General features: G+C 39.5%; 1 long non-coding RNA gene across 1 annotated transcript in view; it reads left to right on the top strand.

The window, feature by feature from the left end:
* Positions 1 to 20056, top strand: part of LOC112546769 (uncharacterized) — a 125397-nt gene that overhangs the window by 37376 nt on the left and 67965 nt on the right. The window contains exon 2 of the long non-coding RNA XR_012901217.1: positions 4227 to 4281. This is a non-coding gene — a long non-coding RNA (uncharacterized LOC112546769). The remainder of the gene's footprint in view (positions 1 to 4226; positions 4282 to 20056) is intronic.

The following is a 20056-nucleotide window of genomic DNA, read 5'->3' as shown; positions in this document are numbered from 1 at the left end:
GGATCTTTTGAAAATAAACCCTTTTCCGACAGATCCTGTATACCTCATTTTTTGAGGTTTTTTTTTGAAAAAGCTCCATTTTGAAAAAAAGCAGTGGCCATGTTTATGCTAATGAAGGGTGGGATATTTAAATCCCTGCCTCGTTAGCAATTTCGACATGCCTAATCTACATCTCTCTATCAACAGAGAGGTGTAGTATAGACACAGCCATGGATAGAAGTTTCAAAGTGAGATTTTCAAGTTCTCCCTTATGAAATGCTGGTGAATAGTGCATGCATGCCATGGAGAAAGCTCCTACGCCAGGCATTCTTCTTAGAGTTTGCTCTATGCTTCTTATATTTAGGAGAAGGAAAACTCACAGTTATCTCTTCTGAAAGTTTGAGGTTGGTGTGGAAAGAGAGGAGCTCTTGTCTGTGAGATGCCCTCAGGCTTTACATAATTTGTCTCAAGTGAAAAAGGTTGTCAGTGAAGATCACTTTCAAGAGAAACTTGAATTACTTATGTTTTCTGAGCCCTTGAACATCTCCATGAACAAGGATTCTCACAACATATTACAAAAAAATCTGATAGGAAATTCTCCACAGGAAATTCTTTCAAATTCACGTGACCCTTCCCCCTCACCTCCAAATCCTAAACCAAATAACCTCAAATTATAGATATGTAAGACACGCTGAAAAGTCAATCTCTCCGCCCAAGCATTAAGAAATGGAGGCTTGCGCTGGTGGCTGAGAGTGGTGGATAAATTGGGTTCCTCATTTCCTGATTATAGGAAGACTTTGTTTTTCATTTATTTGTATTTTTAATAAATATCAGAGAGATGCAGAGGTCTAAACATACCAGTTGAAATGTTTTGCATAAGCAAACAAATTAATAAATTAAAGAAAGAAAGAATATCTGGACACAAGCTCCTCATTATACTGTAATACCTATCCCTCCTAACATTAATAGTTATGGATGGAGAGGAAAGCTTCCGATTCCTTCTTATGTATATGTATTTGTCAAACTCTGGTGTTTTAGTATGATTATTATTTAGTTACTTTATTTATTAGCATTTATTCTATTTTTCTCTAAAGTCTTCTGTCAGAGAGGTAAGCTTTTCTTTCTGTATAATCCAAAATAAAATGTAGGTTTCAAAGCTCTATTTTAACTGGCTTTCTAAGCTTTTATAGTAGGTTTGCATGCCTGCTGTAGCATTCCTGAGGTATTAATACCACTTTCTTTTCCACAAATTACTTCAATTTAATGATTCTTGAAAGCTCACAATGTAAAACTATGCAAACTACATTTTAACATTACCTTGTGGAATGCTGCAGAGAGATGCGGGGGAATAATTTAAATCTGAAAGAATCGTTTTCAGGCAGTATCCTCTTGAATCATTGGTCATAGCCTTGCTATGTTCTCCATTTGACAGCACAAGTTTCTATAAATGTAACAAAAATGGTAGTCAAAAGATAATTCACTTTTGCTCCTGACATTTTCTTATGGTACAGCCTAGAGAGGGATGGATCAAAGGGTACACTACTGATATTTGAATGTGAGGAAAAAATCAGTTATGGTTCCAGTTGTAGAATGCTGATAAGAAATATCACATTTGGGCTAGGGCACCTCATATATGGAGATAATTCTGTCTCAAAACAAAACAACAACAACAAAATCACAAAATGAGGAATAAAATGTGCTATTCCAGTAATAGTTAGAAAGCTAGAGAGAATTCAGCCCCCCACCCTTTTCCTATCTCTATGGTGGCAATACCTCTTGGTTATCCCCTTTCTATTCTGCCCTATTAACCATCTATAATAGAGATCCATTCTAGAGTGAGTTCGACCTCTTCAAACCCCAGAACCCTTTCAGTGCCCCATTGTGCTCCAAAGGACACCTTAGGGAAGGGGGTTTTCCTTATTGCAGGATCATGGCCTAGAAATGTTTCTAATTGAGAACTTTGGGAAACTTCAAAAGCTGCCATACTCTTTTTTTTAAATTCAGCAAACATATAATATTTGTTTTCTTTACCTCAAATTTGGGATTTCTTCCTAATATTACACCAGCTCGAGGTTTGGGATTAGCAATATTCTGCCCTACATTAGTAAGAAGACTTAAGATCCAATCATTGAAGTTGCATGAGGACTAGAGACAGAATTTTTATGACATAAGCATGTACAGGTGCCTAGTTTCTGATTTGATTCCAGTTATAAAATGGTTCCAGAATACTGGACAAGGAAACATTGTTTTATATAAAATAAAATGATCTCAAAATAAAAAAGGAGTCATATAAAAATGGAAACTAGGACAACTAACAAAGGATGAATATAGGCAAGCAACACGGGAATGCAGGGGCAAGATTAGAAAGGCAAAGGCACAAAATGAGATCAAACTAGCTACAGGCATAAAGGGAAACAAGAAGACCTTTTATAAATACATTAGAAGCAAGAGGAAGACCAAGGACAGGGTAGGCCCACTGCTTAGTGAGGAGGGAGAAGCAGTAACAGGAAACTTGGAAATGGCAGAGATGCTCAATGACTTCTTTGTTTCGGTCTTCACCGAGAAGTCTGGAGGTGTGCCTAACGTAGTGAATACAAGCAGAGAGAGGGTAAGTTTAGAAGATAGGATACACAAAGAACAAGTTAAAAATCACTTAGGAAAGTTAGATGTCAGCAAGTCACCAGGTCCTGATGAAATGCATCCCAGGATACTCAAGGAGCTGATAGAGGAGGTATCTGAGCCTTTAGCTATGATCTTTGAAAAATCATGGCAGACAGGGGAGATTCCAGAAGACTGGAAAAGGGCAAATATTGTGCCCATCTATAAAAAGGGGAATAAGAACAACCAAGGAAACTACAGACAGTCAGTTTAATGTCTGTCCCAGGGAAGATAATGGAGCAGGTAATTAAGGAAATCCTATGCAAACACTTGGAAGGTAATAAAGTGATAGGGAATAGCCAGCATGGGTTTGTGAAGAACAAGTCATGCCAAATTAATCTGATAGCTTTCTTTGATAGGATCCACGAGCCTTGTGGATAAGGGAGAAGCGGTGGATGTCATATACCTAGACTTTAGTAAGGCATTTGATACGGTCTCACATGATATTCTTATTGATAAACTAGGCAAATATAACTTAGATAGGGCCACGATAAGGTGGGTGCATAATTGGCTGGATAACCGCAGTCAGAGAATTGTTGTTAACGGTGCTAAATCCTGCTGAAAAGGGATAACAAGTGGAGTTCCGCAAGGGTCTGTTTTGGGACCCATACTGTTCAATATCTTCATCAATGATGTAGATATTGGGATAGAGAGTACACTTATTAAGTTTGCAGATGATACCAAACTGGGTGGGGTTGCAACTTCTTTGGAGGATAGGGACATAATTCAAAATGACCTTAGCAAGTTAGAGAAATGGTCAGAGGTAAACAGGATGAAGTTTAATAAAGAGAAATGCAAAGTGCTCCACTTAGGAAGGAACAATCAGTTCCATACATACCAGATGGGAAGCGACTGTCTAGGAAGGAGCATGGCGGAAAGGGATCTAGGGGTCATAGTGGACCACAAGTTGAATATGAGTCAACAGTGTGATGCTGTTTTATCAACAGGTGTGTGGTAAGCAAAACTCGTGAAGTCATTCTGCCGCTCTACTCTGCACTAGTTAGGCCTCAGCTGGAGTACTGTGTCCAATTCTGGGCTCCACATTTCAAGAAAGATGTGGAGAAATTGGAAAGGGTACAGAGAAGAGTGACAAGAATGATTAAAGGTCTAGAGAACATGACCTATGAAGCCAGGCTTCATGAACTGGGCTTGTTTAGTTTGGAAAAAAGAAGATTAAGGGGGGACATGATAGCGGTTTTCAAATATCTAAAAGGGTGTCACAAGGAGGAAGAAGAAAATTTGTTCCTCTTGGTTTCTGAGGACAGGACAAGGAGTAATGGGCTTAAAGTGCAGCAAGGGAGGTTTAGATTGGACATTTGGAAAAAATTCCTAACTGTTAGGGTGGTCAAATATTGGAATAAATTGCCAAGGGAGGTGGTAGAATCTCCCTCTCTGGAGATATTTAAGAACAGGTTAGATAGACATCTGTCAGGGATGGTGTAGACGGAGCTTGGTCCTGCCTTGAGGGCGGGGAACTGGACTCGATGCCCTCTTGAGGTCCCTTCCAGTCCTATGATTCTATGATTCTATTTACAAAAGTAATTAAGTAGAGTTTAACATTTAATAGCCATAATTTTTTATTCCCATAGGGGCTTCTATAGTTGGAGTTATGGTACACAGGCATCCAGTGTGGCAAATGGAAAGGTATGTAGAGTAGTACCAAAACACTTAATTATCTAAAATATTTTCAAAATTGGCTATCTTTAACATAATACATGTGGCATGTACAGAAAACATACCTGACATTATGGTGTGGGAGACAGGCTTATCATGAGCAAGCGTGTGCAAGTGTATTCACTCACAAAACTTTTGGCCATCTCAAACTAATTTTACATTATTAACATCAATTGTCTGGTGGTCATTACCATTTCCTGCATCATGAATGAGACTGTTACTTAGCATATAGACTGTGCCTATATATAAACTGGTGCAGATTGAAGCAGATGAGATGCATTAAATTTCTCTGAAACTTTGTGGCACATCTAAAATTGAAATGAAAGTTTCAAGTGTTCCCTGCGAATACAGATAAGATTGTAGTGAATTGGTTTTGTGGATTTTTTTTCCATACTAAAATGCTAAGTAACGGTCTCATTCATGATGCAGGAAATGGTAATGACCACCAGACAATTGATGTTAATAATGTAAAATTAGTTACAAACTTGCAGGTTTATGGTGATACATCAGACTGGGAGAGGGGGCTGAAATGTTTAAAGAATTCAATCTTCTAATAAACATGCATAGAGATATCATCTATTCCCTTACATGTATTAAATACATTCAATGTTAGTCCAGAAATAATAATTCCAATGTAAGAAGCTATTTTCTGATGTATTTGGACAGCATCACACAACACCCTTCCCCAGCCTTAGTACAAGTGTCAGCTACAATAGGTTTTGCTTGATTGTACTGTAGCTAGGATCCATTTACAAAATGGAATAAAGGAATTACTGCTTAAGAAAGGAATAAGGGCCTAATGTCGAAATTACCCTTCAGGAAAGATTCAGAAAATGGGTTTATCTATTTCAGTTGCATGTACAGTCAACTATGTCTTAGACTTTACATCTCCTTAGGCGAATAAGGTCTTCATACTTTAGGATTCAAATGAGTCTCAAATGATATTTTATATGCCAGGTGAGCAGATCTTAAATGTACTTTCTTACTTGTCAACAACAGATGTATTCATTACTATCCTTATTTAGGGATATACCTGGTAGTCTGCTGCATAATACTTGTAGAATAAGAGCAATAGACATATATTGTTATTAAGACACCAATGAGAATAACTAAGTCTTTTTGAACACCCTAATTCTCTTACACATATTGGGCCAATAACATAAATGACAGAGGACATTACATTATTCTTTTTGTCATAATAATGCATATTCCTTTTAACAGTGGTTCTAATCCTTTAAACAGTTCCCTTTTTCTACCTTCCTCGTGTAGTCTCACAGTCATATTTAAACAAATGGTCTTTTTGATTTAGCTGTTTTCTGAGCATTTCTTCAGGAGTACAAAGAGAAAATGCACCAGACTAGAAATGATTTTTATGGTTGCTTACAATTATAACACCATGCGGCTTATATTTCTATTAAGAGCATTGGAATAAGTTTAAGTGCAGAAACACTGGATTTGTATGTAGGTTACTGTAAGCAAAACAAAGGAACAACAAGGCAGGGTACGAGCAACTGGAGAAGAAATTCAGAGTGCATCTGCAAAGTCTCTATCTGCATTCCCTTCTCCTCATTGCCGGAGGAGTAACGGTAGTTCGAATTAAGAACTTTAATTCAAACTACCTAGTCTGTGCCGTGTGTAGCCGCGGGCAGGGAGTTCAAACAACGGGGCATTTAAAAATGGCGGTGCCTGGGAACATGCAAATAAAGCCCAGGATATTTAAATCCCGGTCTTCATTTGCAAGTTCGAATGCCTACATTAGCCACCCTGGTTCGAACTATGGTGGCAGTGTAGACATACCCTTTGACTGTTACCTAAGATCCCAGAGGGGATGTTTGGAAAATCAAATATAGAATTTACCTCATCAGGGACCCATCCTTGTGCTTTGAAAACATCATTTTCTTGCCACCCTCTGTCAGGAATCTTGTAGAGTAAATATTGTGGCATCATATTATTGACAATTGTTCGTTGTAATACATTTCATCTTTCTTCTGGGATTTTCCCTTCACAGAATAAAAACAGAATTTCTATCACATTATTGCCATTTTACATAAGTCATCAACAGGTTTCAAACCTAAAATTGGTAGCAGTAATAATCTTGATTTTGTATGTTGAGTGACCACTAGAAGGGTGTCTGACACAGTGCACCCCACTGCAACTTGAAACTGTTGCTCCTTGTTATGACATCTGCCACCACTGAAAATAGCCTGCCTCTATCCTCTTTGGAACCCCCTTCAGGTAGTTGAAGTCTGCTATTAAATCCCCTTCATTCTTCAATTCTGGAGACAAATTAAGCCCAGTTCTCTCAGCCTCCCCTCATAAATCACATTTCCCAGGCCCCTAATCACTCTCTCCAATTTGTCCTTGTCCTTTCTATAGTGCAGGGCCCCAAACTGGAAATTGGATTCTCTGACCATAGAAATATTACTAGGAAGAGAAGAGATCCACCTAACAAAGGGAGAAAAGGCAAAGGAGTTAAGATTGGAGGCAAGACCAACAAGAACGATAACATGGTGGGCATTAGACCACCAGACCAGAAGCATTAGGTAAGTGAGACTTTCCTCAGATAACTAGCACAAGTTTACACAGACCCAGGCTGGACATCAATCACCCTGACATCTGCAGGAAAACCAAAAAGTAGTGCATAAACCAGTCAGAAAATTTTTGGAGAGTACTGGAGGCAACTTCTTGGTTCAAGTGCTGGAGGAACCAAATAGGTGTTATGCTCCTCTTGACCTGCTGCTCACAAGCATGGACAAATCGGTAGTAGAAGCAGAAGTAAGTGGCAACCTGGGAAGCAGTGACACAAGGTGGTTGAGTTTGGGATCCTGAAAAAAGGAGAAAAGGGAAGCTGCAGAATATGGACCCAAGACTCTTGAAAAGCAGACAAATATGAGGAGCCTAGGAAATACCAGCCTTCAAATAACTGAAGGGGGTTTCCAAAGATGGAGCTAGGCTATTCTCAGTGGTGGCACATCACAGAGCAAGAAGCAACAGTCTCAAGTTGCAGTGGGGAGGTCTATGTTGGATATTAGGAAAAAACTATTTCACCAGGAGGTTGCTGAAGCACTGAAATGGGTTGCTTAGTGAGGTTGTGGATTCTCCATCCTTAGAGATCTTTAAAGGCTAGGATTGACAAAGCCCTGGATGGAATGATTTTGTTGGGGTTCATCTTGCTATGAACATGAAGTCATACTATGATTCTATGATTAGCTTCCAGCAGTTTTTTGAAGTTACTCAAAGCAGTTTCTTTAAAAGAAATATGTTGGTTTATTCATCCAAAGATTGCATAGCAATCAGAAAAAAGGATTAAAACAACAAAAGTCTATATGCATTTGATTTTACCTAAACCTTATTCTTTCCTTGCTGGATTAGGTAGGTAGTGCTTAATTTAGGAACCCTTAACTCTGTCTCCAGGGAGATATTGCCCTACTGCCATTCCTTCCTCTGCCAGTGTCTACCCTTAAGCACCTAATATCACATTTCCTTCCCTTTCTCCAGGGAATCCTTTTAACCATTAATTACCCCTTCGATCTCTAGGCTCTCTGCTGTCACACACTGTGTAACATAAGTGTGTGCCTCTTCAGAACTACTAGCTTGATTATTGTCTTTCAAGTGTTTACTAGACTGTGATTTATCTCAGGCTTTTGAATTGTTGTTCTGCAATTTTCCCAACAGCCCACTCTTAAAGTGTATGCATTCATACATTCAACTAATCCAGTATGGCATCTCATAAACTGTGTAACACATTCATTACATTATTACAGATCAACTCCATGTTGTCCACAGTGGGGAACAATACTGATCTTTTTCCTACAGGACATGCATCTTTACTCTATAATAAGAGTGGTGAAGTACATGTACAAGAAGTCCAAAAGAAATTACAGAAAGTAATTTACTAACAAGTAGTCACATATATTCTCAAATAATACTATCATTGCAATATTTAAATTTCATATATATATTTCAAAATAATTTTGAATTATAGTCAGCAGGTCTATTAAGAATTTATACATTTCCAGTACTGTCTTATACAGTTTATTATTTTATCTGTAAACCAGAAGGGAAGCACTCAGTCTGGAAGGACACAGAGCTGGGCACTTCAATACTGAAAACAGAAAATTAGACTCAGAAAAGATTGTGATAGCCATCCCCATAATTACATTTGCTTGTTGTTTGGAAGAGTTCTGAACAAACATCACAAATAAATTAAATTTTATTCCACATGCCAGAGCTTTTGTCTGGTACAGCCTTGTATGATCATACAGACTGAAGAATTAATATAGTTCCAAAAGACAACTTATAACCAAAACCTTAATCTTGCTAAACTAGTATTAAGGGCTAAGTCACTATTTGCTATGATAATATCAGTGAGTGATGGCCAGGTTGGTTCAGCCAGATCACATCATGAGTAGAGATCAAAGTGCTTCCCTCTGACAAGGTAAGGAAATCTGTGAACTAGACCATGTGCCTACTGGAGAAATGAATGTCTTGTAGATTATTCAGAAACCTCTAGATTAGGGATGTAAAATGTTGATTAATTGGCTAATCAAATAGTCAATGCAATTTGCATCAACTATTTGATTAGTCAATAAAGATGCCTCTGCCTTTGAAGTGTAGCAACAATCTCAGGAATGTTGCTACACTTTAAAGACAAAAGCGCTGCAGGGAGCATGGGACCAGTGAGGGTATGTCTACACTACAAAGTTAGTTCGAACTAACGGACGTTAGTTCGAACTAACTTTAATAGGTTCTACACTAGCGCTCCGCTAGTTCGAATTTGAATCGAACTAGCGGAGCGCTTAGTTCGAACTAGGAAAACCTCATTTTACGAGGACTAACGCCTAGTTCGAACTAGCTAGTTCGAACTAAGGGCTGTGTAGCCCTTTAGTTCGAACTAGTGGGAGGCGAGCCCTCCCCAGGTTTCCCTGGTGGCCACTCTGGCCAACACCAGGGAAACTCTATGCCCCCCTCCCGGCCCCGGACCCCTTAAAGGGGCACGGGCTGGCTACGGTGCCTGTGCCAGGTGCAAGCCTGCAAGCACCCAGCTAGCAGACCCTGCACCTGGCACGGCACAGAGCCACACACCCGATGCCCCCCAGCCCACCCCCTCTTGCCGGGACCAGGCTGGCGGCTCCCGGGAGCTTGCCCTGGACCGCAAGAGGCGGGCACCTTCCTGGGCTAGTGCGGACATCGTGGACCTCGTCCACGATCTCTGCACTAGGCACAGGAAAGTGGCCGTCTAGGGCAGGAGAGCTGCCAGCCTGGCCACCCAGGACCAGGTGTGCATGAAACTCAAGGGGGTCCACTGAGACCCCCGACACTGAGCCCTGAGCTTAGAATGGCCGTCCTGGGTCAGACCAAAGGTCCATCTAGCCCAGTAGCCTGTCTGCCGACAGCGGCCAACCCTAGGGACCCTGGAGGGGATGGACCGAAGACAGTGACCAAGCCATTTGTCTCGTGCCATCCCTCTCCAGCCTTCCACAAACTTTGGGCAGGGACACCACTCCTACCCTCTGGCTAATAGGACTCCATGGACCCAACCTCCATGACTTTATCTCACTTCCCTTTAAACTCTGTTCTAGTTGTAGCCTTCACAGCCTCCTGCAGCAAGGAGTTCCACAGGTTAACTATTTGCTTTGTCAAGAAGAACAACTTTCTCTTACTAGTTTCAAGACTGCTACCCATTCCTTTCCTTTGGTGTCCTCTAGTCCTTCTTTATGGGAACTCAGGAAGAACTTTTCTGAATGCACCCTCTCCACCCAACCCCTGCTTTTAGAGACCTCTATCCTGTCCCCTCTCCGTCTCCTCTTTTCTAAGCTGAACAGTCCCAGTCTCTGTAGCCTTTCTTCATCTGGGACCTGTTCCCAACCCCTGATCATGTTAGTTGCCCTCCCTTCTCCCAGCCTTTCTCTTCCCCTCTCCCACCTCCTTTTCCCAGTCTCCCCCAGTTTTGTTCAATAAAGACAGAGTCAATGCTGGAAGAAACGTTATCTTTATTTTGTACATCAATAAGAAGGGGGGCTAGGGAAGGGTAAGTGGAAGGAGGTGAGGGAGGAATGGGGTACAAGCCCCCGATGGGGAGAACTGGGCTGGCTCTGCGGGCTTCTGGGGGTGGAAGCTCTCCTGCAGCCCCCCAATTACTCCCTCTCCCCAGATGGCAGCCTGCGGCAAGTGCAGCCGGGCTGATGGCCGAGTGGTGTGATGTGCCCAGTGTGGGCACTCAGGGCACTCCAAGCCAGAACTTCTTTGCAAGCGGGGCACCCCTTCGAACTGTGTGTCCGGGGTAGGGGTTGGGACCCTTTAAGCGCAGCCCTCGGCTAGCCTGAGACAGCATCTCCATGCTCTAAGTCCTCCTTTTATGCCCTGCCGGCACTGCTTCCGGCCATCCTTAAGCCCTGTTCAGAGTCCACTCAATGTGGACTTACTAGTTCGAACTAGCAAAACGCTAGTTCGAACTAGTTTTTAGTTCTAGATGCGTTAGTTCGAACTAGCTTAGTTCGAATTAACTAATTCGAACTAAGTTAGTTCGAACTAGCGCTGTAGTGTAGACGTACCCTGAGGGACTCAAGCGGTCTCCCACTGGCCCATGTTCCCTGTGGCGTTTCAAAGCGGCAGTGCCACAGGGAGCCAGGGGTCAGCGGGGGAGTCCCTAACTGACCCTAGGCTCCAGACTGTGCTATTGCTTTGAATCACCCCATTCTCCCCTCCCCTTGCTTCCTCTTTTTGATAGAGGCAGCAGGTCGGGGGGAGTGACTAGTCGACCAGAGTGTCAACTATCTGATAAGCTTTTGCTTAACACATCCCTATTCTCGATAGCAACCAATCTGTGTTCTCTGCCTCATTCCCCATGACAGTCCAGTCCAGTTGATTGTGGGAACAAGCACACATGAGGGAGTCAGCAGCCATAAGTCTCTATCACTGGAGCATATGAGATGGTTTACTTTCCCAATGGAAAGTAAGGGAATGGCCTGAAAGACCCTAAAGAAGAATGTGATTAAGAAGAATGTGAGTCCACATGGTAATAAGAGGAGGAAATGGAAGCCAACAGAAGAACGATGGGAGTGAATGTGGACACAGTAAGAAGGAGAGTGAGCACCAGTCATTCATGGTGAATGAGGGTGTTTTCTGTCAGGGTAATTCTGGATACAAAATAACCTACTTCAGAGTGCACATTGTGGGAAAGCGTGAGAGATGCTTTTAACTTTTGCTTGGTCTCCAGTCATATTGACATGTGACCTGTCTCTCATTTCATTTCATCTTGGATATGCTACAATATTTTGTAGCAATCACACCTCACATTTTGGACAAGCAGTGTACGTTCCAGAGAATTTCTGTATGGTGTAAAGCTATTAGAAGACCTAAACTGTTAACTCATCCCAAAAGAATGACAATTTGACAGATAATAAAACATCAATAATTATGCAATACGTGGTTCGTCACTTTTTTCTACTTAAAGATTGTTTGCATTTTTTTGCAAGGTCAGAACTCTGGTTTTTATGTGGGAGTAAAAGGACAATGTTCCTGTATGTTGCACGTATAATGAAGAAGTAAGTGGTTTTCTGTCTCAGAAAGAATTATATAAAGAAACTTTTCTATGTATCAGAGTAGTGCTTTCATAGGTTTATGACCCTGAAGTCCTTCAGGGAATAATCCGCACAATGTCCCTGAGGATTAGGGTTTTGTATTTGGATCCCTGATTTAGCTGACAGGAGAATAAAATTACAAGTAGCAAAAATATTCCCTAGTAACTGCTCAGATGAGACTGGAGAATGCTGAGCTACAGGTTATTTCAGCTAAGTTCAGCACTGACTTCCAATCACATTTTTCCCTGTACATATGCCTTTTGCTACTGATGTAATGTGATTGTGATTTTATGCTGATTTGAAGGTTTTCAAAATTGAGAAAAATGTCAAATTTGGAGAGCTGCTTGCTGTGAAAGATCTTAATCAGCAGATCCTATATTAGATGTAGACTTTGCTGGAAGTCCTTACGAGTATGAAAAAAGCAACACTGCGGGGCTATATAGTACAAATCTGATAAATTCATAGGACCCTTCATGCATAAGGGTCAAATGCCATTTATAATAAAAGGAGACAGCAGCTCATATTTTGAGAAATATGTGTGACAGAGTATAACAAGATTGTCAAAACTTAAAATGGATGGCAGCTGATAACTGCTGTCAAATCTTGTGTCACAGAAAGCCAATTCTTTCTGAGAGTGTGTAGTGTGATAGTATTATTGATAAAGCATTAGGGACACAGTAACTAAGTAACCAACATAGCCCAGTTCAAGGACCTGATCTTTGAATCTCTTTCTCTTGGATTAGTTTTTTATTTAGGTTTCTCCTAGAGCACCATATTTTTATTGCAGTAACTGGAGCCATTTTATTGTTATATAACCCACCTCAGATAGCAATTTGCATAAACTGTGCTGAATAGAAGCAATTGTTTTTTTAATCTGCACACAATTTAATTTTAAATCAAATCCTGCAAGTGTAACTAAGGTTTGGTATTCATTTTTAAATAAATCGTGAGTTGAGACAAGATCAGTGATCATTTTAAGCAAGCGACCTTAAAATGAATGCTGACTCTTAAGGCACTGCATTAAATATATTTAGGTAAATTTTCAGTTTAGTACCCAGGGAACTAGCTGTGCAATTCTCATGGTTAATGAGTTATTCAGCCAAATCTTTGCACTCAAACCACAATTAATATGTACCCTTTATGATTTTTCTACCTCATATGTGTAATTAATTTGAGCTAAGTAAACAAATTCCTAGCAGCTGCTAAATGCATTGGTCTAGTTCTGATGTCACATAAATTAAAGTTCAGCAAGGATCAGTTGTAATGTATATTGAAAGATAAAGGGTCACATACTTTAAGGCAAGAAGTGACCACCAAATCATGTGGTCTCACCCCCAGTATATGACAGGTCCCTAAATGCTAACAAATTACTCATACATGGAACCCACTAACAAGGATTAGACTAAAATATTACAGCCTTCTGTGTACTACAGGCAGAGAATAAAGGGGATTAAGGTGCACTAATGTCTCAGGACCCTACAATGCAAGGGAATAATCAGGTGATCCTAGCAAGGAATTTGCACCCTATACTTCTGAGAAAGGCAAAAACAGTCCCTCCAAATCTGCCCACAGGAAACATTGCTTCCTGATTCCATTACAGCCTGAGGCTGGATAGCAATGTTTGAAAAAATAACAAAACTTATTAAAAGATCAGCCCAACTAGAGCAAAAATAAATACAATATTTCTATATTTTATATTAAGTTCTTTACCATCTTTGAATGCTCGTTGAATCTCATGATCTGTAGATGCCACCCCAAAAAATTAGTTGGTCACAAATTATAACAAAGGCCATTTGGTCTTTAAATTAAAATTATTCTTTATATTACATTAGTAACTCAGATGTGTTAAGTATAGTATAGTTCCCCTTACTGAAGCCTTTAACGTTAAAACAAGAAAAAAAAAGGGGAGGGAGCATAAAATGGAGTTATCTGGCTTCTTCATTCTAGAAGAAGTTAAGACTCAGAAAAGGTCATGTTATGTCATCCTAATGCCCAGTAAACTCATACTTCAAGATTTCAATTAAAATATCAGCATAAGGAAAAATAACTATATATAGTCCATAGCTATATAATAGGTGAAGAAATATATTGCTTATCAACTGTATATGGAAATAATCTGGCAATGTGTTGCAAGCAATAGGGTACATGTGACAGAGACATCTTCAAAAAGGATCTCCTGTGCTTTCCAAGCAACTCTGATCTTTCAAACTCACATACTTCTTATAGGATATTTATCAATATTGATTAACATGTAAGGTATCTATAGAAAGCTATTAAATCTCAATAACTGTGATATATATGTATGGCTAAAATTTAAGGAATCTTGAATTTATATTGAAAGTATGATCCATTGATATGAAGTAGAAATTAGTTATCAAATGGTAACATGTCTTGGTGATGACCCATTCCTGCAAGGAGTTGTCACCTCTCCCCAGTATGGTTCTGTAAGATATTGGTATTGTAAGATTTTATTGCCTACCCTTTTCACATCCCAGAACAGTCACTGAAAAACCTTAAAGATAATTCCAAGCAATCAAAACTACCTGGAGTTGAAGAGAAACAGGAAGGAGATCTGCCAGGCTATAAATAAAAGATAAAAGATTTGTTCAATATAATCAAGTGTAGGGAAAGGCACCCTGGATCTATTCACTGAAGAGCAGGGGCCTTTGATAAACACTTGTCTTGGGAACAAGCAAGCTCTGCAAAGGACTGAACATTGTGGGGTGGAGGAATTCACTTTATTAGATAGGAAAGGAAACTACTGATAAGTGTAGATCCAGATTTTCATTTTTATTATTTTGTTTTCTATTGTAAACGGTTCTTTGTATTATGTACCCATATTTCTAGTTAAATCTTTATTTTTCCTTAGGAAAAAAAGTATTTTTGTTTTATCTTAAGCACTCAAGTGCTGTGTGGATTAACAAGAGAGGTGGTTAAAGTAAAACTAGTAAACTAGAGAAAACTGCACCTTGGATGACCTGGAATTTGGTGAGTAGACAATGTCAGCGTCTGGATAACACAGGGGAATGTTTAACTGAGACTCAGAGATTAGGGTTTGTGACTGAGTATATTGTCCCCATGTGGATGAGGAAGGGCCACCCAATTGACCTTGTCCATCTTGTATGATAGGGAGGAGGCCTCTAGAATGGAAGGAACTGCTGTCAGTGGGGGCAAATAGTTGTAGGGATTGTCCTAAGCACTTGATTGCAGGAGTGATTCAAAGATGTGGAGGGAATATCTAGGCAGGAGACTTTCTCCGTGACCTTGGAGAGAGTAACATGGTCTTATGGACTCAGCCACTGTGATTTCTCTCAAACCTGTTATGTTGGGGCTGAATCACTGGCAGCATTATAGACTGGCCAGACACATATTTTTGTTGAGGCTGTAGGGAGGAGTATCATTGTGTGGGGAACATACACATTCAATATCTCTATGTGGGGGAACAAAAGAAGGTCCATGGAGTTTGGAACTCCTCTTGCAAATAATAGGAAAGTGAGACCTGTGTCTTGATCATGCAGTGCAAATAACTGGATGTAAGGACTGTTACAAAGTTGCACCTACTGTTGAATGGCTGACAGGCAGATGTTGTTAAAGAGCTGACACCCCCTGCTAGTAGATTGACTATTTCTCATTGAGGAAGAGGATTACAATGTGAATCACATTCCTCAATGCCCCAAGTACCAACACCATTGGTCAAGTCTTTGATGAGCACATTGATGAAAAAGGGTAAAATGTTGATGATCTTAGTTACTAATACACTGGTTAATTGAAGAATTCTACATGGGATGGTATCACATGGGATGGTCATCAGAGTTTTCTTTTATATTTGCATTTTGGTCTATATTTAGTAAACATGGAACATCCTTAATAAACAAAACTGTTTTAAAAAGTAAAAATAGTTTATAAAAAAGTAAATGTATTGAGTTTTTACCATTTTTGCATTTCAATCAGCTTCGGCACTGAAACTGTAACTACTTATCTATAGAATTACTCTTGTGAATAAAATCACACAAATAGATACTTGCTTACAAATTTGGCCATAGATTTGCTTTATTTTTTTTTAAATTAGTATTGTTGTTTTCTAAAATTGTAGTCACTGTGTATATGTTTGAACAAACTCCTACATATTTTACATATACCTTTAAATATTTATGTTCAAAACAGTAAGTATGAAGAGAGGAAAATATTGTCAAATATTCCTTGGGACAAGAATTTATTTCCAAATACTCCATTATCTATTGCAAACAAGAGGTGAAATCTTGGCTCCATAGAAGTAAAATAGCAAATTTTCCACTGACTTCAACAGTTTATATTTTACATTTTAACAGAAAAAGGTAAATATTATTACCCTAATGGAGAATAATTTTCTGGATTAGAAAGCATAACCTATATGTTCAATAAGATCCAGGAATGAATCAGTTTAAAGCAACAATACATGGACCTTTTTACTCGTACAAAGAAAACCGCATTTGGTTAAAAAATAAAACGATGGTGACAAATTGTTCAAGCCTGAGCATATAAATGTTAGCTGATTCTGGATAGTTCTGGAGACCCAATGGAATCAAAAGGAGTTTTGGGTGCTCATTTTATCTGTAAATCAGGCCATTTTTATTCGGGAGCCTACTATTTTAAAAAAGCTGTTGTTTGCAATCATAGGTTACAGGTTCTCATAGGGAATGCAAGTGTCCAAAAGCTAGTCAGACCTTCAGGGTGATAAGCTATTGGTAAATGTCGAGTAGTGTATCCAGGTCCCAGTCTATAGCTACATCTGGAGCTAGGGATGCAATGTTCATCTCACATATTAATAATTGCCACTAGCTTTCATCAAGCTAGCACACTAAAAATGAGTAGCCATGGTATCAAAAGAAGTAGTGAACAACAATGAAGGGTAGCCACCCTGAATGGAAACCCATCTAGACCCTGTGGCTATGTACTCTGAAAGCTAGCCCATGCCACCAGAGTCTGTGCTATCCAGAGGTATATTATTTTTAGCATGAATGACTGATTAGAGCTAGCACAAGAGTGTCTCCTTAAGCTGGAAAATGCAGGCCTAGTGTTAACAATGCCTAACAGTAGAAAAATTGTGAAATTATACCCTGAGGCAAGTGGGGGCAAGAAGCCTCAAACCTGTGCTGGGAAAAGGTGTACATAGTCTCACAAATCATGAAGCTTCAAGTAGTAGCAAGAAGGAAAATGCAGTTTTTACCAAATCAATAATTTCCCTAGGAAAGTGTTGATTTTGCTGATTGTTTTTATTTTCCACTTGGAAAACTGGAACAAACATTTTAAGTCGGGTCAACATTTATTTATGCCCACCTGAGATACTGCAGATCCTCACTGGGAGCTATAATTTGGACTCCCTATGTCCTCTTCTCTTTTATTTTGTCCAGGCCCCCTGGCTGAACTATATCTCCAATGGTGTACTGTGGTCTCTCTTCTAATTGAACTGTTGTAGTGGATCATTTTTCACATGAATGGTGCTTCATGGTAGACTGACCTGTAAAAGAGAATACAGATATGTGGAATCTGAAATACCATGTGTCACCACAGAAGTTCTGGGACAAGAAATTCATTGTCAAACTAAGTCGATATGGAATATTTCTGAACTTTTTTTAGAATTCTCTGTTCCACTCCAAAATAAAATAAAAGTAAATTAAATTACCCCCTCCTCCCACTGTCAGTCCTTACAATTCAAGATTAAAACAAATGCTGAAACATGAATTTTCCATGGGAAAATGTTTTGATTTTTGAAGGGGTTGACTAAAAATGGATCTGGGAGCATAAATTTATACAGCCAGATAGTCTTATTCTTTCTTTTTTTGACAGTTGATAATAAAAACAAATATTAACAATAAAAACAGCAGTGATTATAAAGGAACACTTTATCAACACAGTTCCTACATCTTTGTAGGAATGGGGATAATTTTACTCACAAGAACAAAGTTGGGCATGTAAGTTTTTGCAGGCTTGGGCCAAACTGCTTTCCAGCTATAAACATCAAAAAGCTTTACTAGTTGTAGTGCTTGCCCGGTTTACACAGGTTTGGGAGGCACCTTACTACCACCTGCCCATTGCATGGGGAAACACTCTGTGCCTGCCATAGGTTGTCTCCTCAACTCTACCAGCCACAGCCACCACAAAGCACTCCTCTTTAAGCCTCAGAGGTCCCACTGTCATGTTACAGTGTAGCACACTCCAATTCTCAAGCCCTCTGAGAGTCTCCTTGTAGTGTCCAGCCACACTGGACACCCACAGTATTCAGATTCACTGATTCCAAAGAAACAGTACATCCCAGCTTACCAGTTCGACCTCAGATCACCACTCCACTTAATGCACAACAATGAGCTGTGTTTATATAGCAGTGTAGTATCATAGCACTTCAAATAGTAGCAAGTAGAAGTATTAGAAACAAATGGTTGTGTATAAAATCTTTACATGCATTCTACTATCAGTTTGAAGAAATCAGTGTGTCTCTTTGCAAGACAAGATATAGCAGAATAATCCTTTTTTTTATACCTAAAAGGTGCATCTAGATAGCACCCTTCTGTCAGAATAAACTACACAATTTGCACTATGCAAATTGCATAGCTTATTCCGAGTCTAAATCGAAAGAGCTTATTTTGAAATTTGGTGCTGTCTATAGAGCCCCAAATTTCAAAATAAAGCATCATTCCAACAAATCCTTTGTTAAATGAGGGTTAGAGGGATGCTGGAATAGTGTACATGCCATTTTGGGAAATGGCAGGCACTTTTAAAGACACGGTGTTGCTATTTTGGGATACTTCTGGTATTCGCAAAAAACAACGCAGTCTAGACGTACCCAAGCAGGACAATCCTGCTGCTTGTTTTATTCTGGAGATTTCCTCCTCATAAATTTTGCAGCCTGTCAGTGAAGCCTGGCACAGTATGCAAATAGATGAACAGTGGAAGGCACAGAATAACCAAACTGCAAGACAGAGAAGTAAGAGGCTGTTACCTCCTACCTAAAAGTTGTATTTCTGGGGTATATCACCTCCTTCTGGCATCCCTTCTTCTGAGACCTTAAGAACATATTATATTTCCCATAGATGCATAGTCTTTAGATATTATCCATTCATATGTTTCAGAATTATTATGATTACCAGTAGGCTACTGGCTTTCACTAAAGACATTGCATGTACCTTTTGGTGAACTATTATGCAAATATTCTCCCCAGTAATCCTCACAAAAGCTTGTGAACCCCTGTGCCCTCTCCCAGTTGGCATAAGGTTTGTTTTATGATCCCCGTTTTATAGATGGGACACTGAAGTGGAAAGAAACTAAGGGCCTGATTTTTCCTCCTGCAAAGAGAACTCTGTGGGTGGACCCCTCTTTCATACAGAGTCCTGTGAAGGTGCAAGGATATACCTAGACAATTCTCCTTAGAGAAAAGGGGCCTAAGTGTCTTGCCCAATATCATACAAATACTGTGGCAGACCCAAGAACAGGACTCAGGTCTAGTTTCAGTCTCATCCCTTAATCACAAAACCCACATCACCTATACTCCAATAGAAATCCCTAGAAATAAATCTTTCAGAAGCAAACATTCAGACACTCTCACCAGTGTGTCACTCAAATACCACATATTCAAATAGATACAAAAATTCCCCCCTGGAACACAACTGAAAGTAATTGGCCTATAAAAAGACTCACTTTGCCTAGAAATAGAAAATCAAATGGGAGACAGCTTTGCTCTGCACAAGCATCTGTTAGCAATGGAAAACATATTTTATCCTTGGCCAAATATCTGAAATATTGCTTTTTATGTTAAAAACATTTTGCTATTTTATATTCCCTTCATATTTTGTTTGCAGATTTCATGCTGTAGCCCCAACAGTGTCATTAGCACCAGTAACATTTTTGTATTCCTTAATAAAAAAACCTATGGTTTCAAATTAAAACACCACAAGCTTTAACATTTACATAGTCATTGTAGAGGAGTGATTAGACTAATCAAAATTCTTTGATTAAAGAATGTTTCCCAAGTGTCTGTCCCTGATAATTACTATGCAACCACTACATTCTAAGATAGCATAATTGAAGGCACTGATGCAAATGTTAGTCTTTACAGAGCAATTTCTCTTCTACTTTCCCCCCATGAATATAATTACATACATTGTATTTTATTTTATGTGATGGAATGA

The sequence above is a fragment of the Pelodiscus sinensis genome, chromosome 1 (genome assembly GCF_049634645.1).
Source record: "Pelodiscus sinensis isolate JC-2024 chromosome 1, ASM4963464v1, whole genome shotgun sequence".
NCBI classification, from domain to species: domain Eukaryota; kingdom Metazoa; phylum Chordata; order Testudines; family Trionychidae; genus Pelodiscus; species Pelodiscus sinensis.
This window is presented reverse-complemented; position numbering and strand designations above follow the sequence as displayed.